This window comes from Priapulus caudatus, unplaced genomic scaffold, assembly GCF_000485595.1.
Source record: "Priapulus caudatus unplaced genomic scaffold, Priapulus_caudatus-5.0.1 Scaffold165, whole genome shotgun sequence".
NCBI classification, from domain to species: Eukaryota; Metazoa; Priapulida; class Priapulimorpha; order Priapulimorphida; family Priapulidae; genus Priapulus; species Priapulus caudatus.
The window spans coordinates 443,389-447,434 of record NW_014577226.1 but is presented as its reverse complement, the minus strand read 5'-3'; the positions used below and the strand labels follow the sequence as shown (position 1 = coordinate 447,434).

Genomic DNA, 4,046 nt, shown 5'->3' with positions numbered 1-4,046 from the left:
GGGGTTGGGGGTCCAACACCTTTCTCTTTACAATTTGACCTCTTCTGATCATCAGGTCATACTCCTCTGGTCTCTCCTTATCCCCAGCTCCTGCCTCAGTGCTTGCCACCTGGCTCTTTCCTGCGGGGTCATGTTCGGCTTTACATAGCAGTCTTTCATTGTGCTGTTTTTCAAGTTTTTTGACACGCGCAGCAGCTTTTCTTTCTGGTGTTCGCTTTTCAGAACTACCTTGACTGGTCTTGTCGATTTTCCCGACGTGTCTACCTTCCCCAGTCTAAGAACCTTCTCTGCTTCGCAGTCTTCAACGTTGAGAACTGCTGTGAGGTCTCTTTACCTGTCTCATGTCATGATCTACTTGACTGTTTCCCTCATGTTCTACGGGCTCCGGAAGTCCGAAGACTACTACGTTCTGTTTCCGTCTGTCTCTTTCTTTGAGTTCTCTCTGAAACTTCTCTATTTTTCCTCTACTACGTTGTTGAAGGTGTCGTCAATTGTTCTTAGTCTGCCATTAATATTGTCGACCTTGTCTTCCGTCCTTTGTATATATATATATGATGTACTTTCTTGTACTACTACCTTAATACTGTTCATGCTGTCTGTGAGCGTGTCTAGCTTTGTCACTGTTTCCGCTTGTTTGTCTTCAAGCCTTGCAATGGCACCAAACAGGTTTGCTAGTTGCTACACTGTGACTGCATTTGTTGCAATACCAGTGAATGTTGCTGCCTCCGTTTTTGTCAGCGTCAGACAGAAGAAATTCATACGATTCATCGCCGAGTTCTTCGGATTTGATGTGATGCCAAAACATGCAGATTTCACAGTGAAGTCCCCTATCACTATCCTTCACTGGAACATTACATGTTCCACACCAGTCCGAGTTTCCTTTGGCCTGCACCCTCTTCTTCCCGCTTTGACATCCAATTTGCTTTGGTTCCTGTGTCAGGCTTCCCCTAGTTTTCTCTGTATTTGACGCAGTAGGCACCCCCCCCCCAAGTAGTTACACTTGCATAAACCATTTTAGGAGTATACTGTTGACTGTATGTGTGTCTAGATTAGTTCCAGGATGCACGTCGGGATCTTGTTTTGCGGTATCTGCTGTGTAGTTTTGAATAATTCTTCATGTACCATGTAGAAATAAAATGTTGGGAAATCATAGTGCTTTGGAATTGCCAGGAAAGGATAAAAACATGCTAGATAGCATTGCATGGCATGGTTGTTGTANGAGCGACCGGTCGCTGTCACCTGACAACACAAAAACTCCTGTAGTTGTTTTAATAAACAAAATATCATAAATCAGGGTTCGACACTAACGCTAGTCCGTTAGTCCGAGACTAGTAAAAAATCAGAAGGACTAGTAGATTCCCATAGCAGTTAGTCCGGCGGGACTAGTTATGTTTTCCCCGTCCCTCACCGTCCCAATATCCCATCGATTTTACCGGCGGCAGCGTCTCTCATCCAAGATCCAAAGAGCTATATATAACTCGTCCAAATTAACAAGTTTTCCCTGTTAGACGCGCTAGTCCAAGTAGAGTAGACGCTAGCACGCTCTGCACGCTCCAAGCATGCTAGACCCTACGGCAGTGCAAACATTGTTAAACAATGGGGTCTCGAACCCACCCAGTCTACCGATTGATCGCTTGACAGTAGCTGTTGACATAGAACAAACGGTCTGATTGTAGAAATGACGCAACTAATCAGTTATAGGCTCTCATAGGGAGGTATTCACATCGCAACCACATCGCATGCGTGTGTTACTTGAAGCAGTCTATACAAATAGTAGTGAAGCTAATAGTAGGTACATCCTTATCCAATAGTATAATTTACTAACATCAAGGTTGTTATGTGAAAGTATTTGGACGGCGCTCCCCTCCACCTCCCAAACGTAAATCGCAGGAGGAGAAATTAGATGGCCAGCGTGTCTATGATAAGACGAAAAGGATGCGTGCGTTCCAGCCAGCGTGGAAATCGTCATACCCGTGGCTAGAGTATGACCCAGCCAAGGGTATCACTATGACCTGTGGTGCAGGCTGTATGTATGATAGTTTTTCCACCGGCACTACAAACTATCGTTTGGAAACTGTTAAAGCGCATGATGCTTCCGAGGGGCACAGAAAGATCCTAGCAAAAAGAAATGCAAGGACCATGCCTGTTCGCGAAACAGTGGGGGCCCAAGTGACCCAGAACTGAGATTGAAATGGTTTGTGGCGATCAAAAGAGGTGATGAAAGTGCACACGCACGTGTACGTGCACACGCACGCACACACGTGTACGTGCACACGCGCGCACATGCACAGACGTGCACACGCACAGACGTGCACACGCACCCACGCACGTGTACGTGCACACGCACCCACGCACACGCGCACGTGTACGTGCACACGCACCCACGCACGCACGCACACACGTGTACGTGCCCACGTACGTGTACATGCACATGCAGGCACGTGTACGTGCACACGCACGCACGCACATGTACGTGCACACGCACGTACGCACGTGTACGTGCACACGCACGCCCGCACGTGTACGTGCACACGCACGCACACACACACGTACGTGCCTATGCACGCACGCACGTGTACGTGCCTATGCACGGATGCACGTGTACGTGCACACGCACGGACGCACGTGTACGTGCACGCACGCACACACGTGTACTTGCCTATGCGCGCAGGCACGTGTACGTGCACACGCACGCACGCAACCACGTGTACGTGCACACGCACGCACGGACCGACGTGTACGTGCACACGCACGCAAGCATACGTGTACGTGCAGATCAGCTTTCCTCCCAGATGTCTTTGCANAGCATTATCAACACATGCTATTAATGCAGCCTCATTCACTGATCAATGACCATTACAGCAACTTGTGACAGACGCTCAGAGTAACCAGTCAGTCACGGCAGACACAACTGCATCAGACTGGGGCGGTAAGTTCCTCATCATGGCTCACACTAAGTAAAAGGTTACACAAAGAAACTGTTGTGGTGGGTAGAAAATAACCTCACTAAAATTGATTACAGAAGGATTGCATTCAAATGCATCATACATGCTACAATTACCTTGCTAACTGCCTCATCTTGGAATTCTCATATTTCGTTTCTTTATCATAGATGGCCAACCCTCATCTTCATGCAATTCCCCAGCACCAGTAGTCACTGCAGATGGATCCATCCTACTGCTAAACAAGATTAAGCATTACCAACACATGCTATTAATGCAGCAACAATAAAAAGGATCAACAACCATTATAGGGAAAGCTTAAGACAATGGCTCAGAGTAACCAGTCAGTCATGGCAGACACAACTGCATCAGACTGGGGCGGTAAGTTCCTCATCACGGCTCACATCAGATGAAAGATAAAACAACGAAACGCTCACTGCAGACAGGAATAATACTGACTAACACACAATAACCTACCTACCTACCTAAGAAATTCACCTTGGAATTCTCATATTTCGTTTCGGTATCATAAATGGCTATCTCTCATCTTCAGGCAATTCCACAGCATCCGTAGTGACTGCAGATGGGTCTATCTTACTGCTAAACGAGATTAAGCATTATAAACACATGCTATCAACGCAGCCACATTATTGGATCAACTACCATTATAGGAAAAGCTTAAGACAAAGGCTCAGAGTAACCAGTCAGTCATGGCAGACACAACTGCATCAGACTGGGGCGGTAAGTTCCTCATCACGGCTCACAACAGGCAAATGATAAACCAGAGCTAATGACTGCACCCAGGAATATATATCACTCACTAAAATACACTTTAGACAAATATTGCATTCAAATGCATCATGCATGTTACAATAATCATTCCATCTGCCTTACCTTGGAATTCTCCTATTTTGTTTCGGTATCATCCACGACTAACTGTGATTTTCAGACCTTTCCACACCATCCATAGTTACTAAGCACAAGTCCATCCTACAATTAAACAAGATTCAGCATTATCACCACATGCTATCAATGCAGCCACATTCACTGATCAATGACCATTACAGCAACTTGTGACATACGCTCAGAGTAACCAGTCAGTCA

At 46.3% G+C, this 4,046-nt stretch overlaps 1 long non-coding RNA gene across 6 annotated transcripts in view; it reads right to left on the bottom strand.

Annotated features, from left to right (window-relative positions):
- Positions 1 to 3,112: 3,112 nt before the first annotated feature.
- Positions 3,113 to 4,046, bottom strand: part of LOC106806515 — a 1,999-nt gene continuing 1,065 nt past the window's right edge. The window contains exons 3-5 of one of the 6 annotated variants that reach the window (XR_001393553.1): positions 3,837 to 3,932; positions 3,428 to 3,542; positions 3,116 to 3,180 (exon numbers count right to left, since the gene is read on the bottom strand). This is a non-coding gene — a long non-coding RNA (uncharacterized LOC106806515). Of the gene's footprint in view, positions 3,181 to 3,427; positions 3,543 to 3,836; positions 3,933 to 4,046 lie in introns of all 6 variants that reach the window. The other 5 variants (XR_001393555.1, XR_001393554.1, XR_001393556.1 and 2 more) reach the window with 5 other exon arrangements.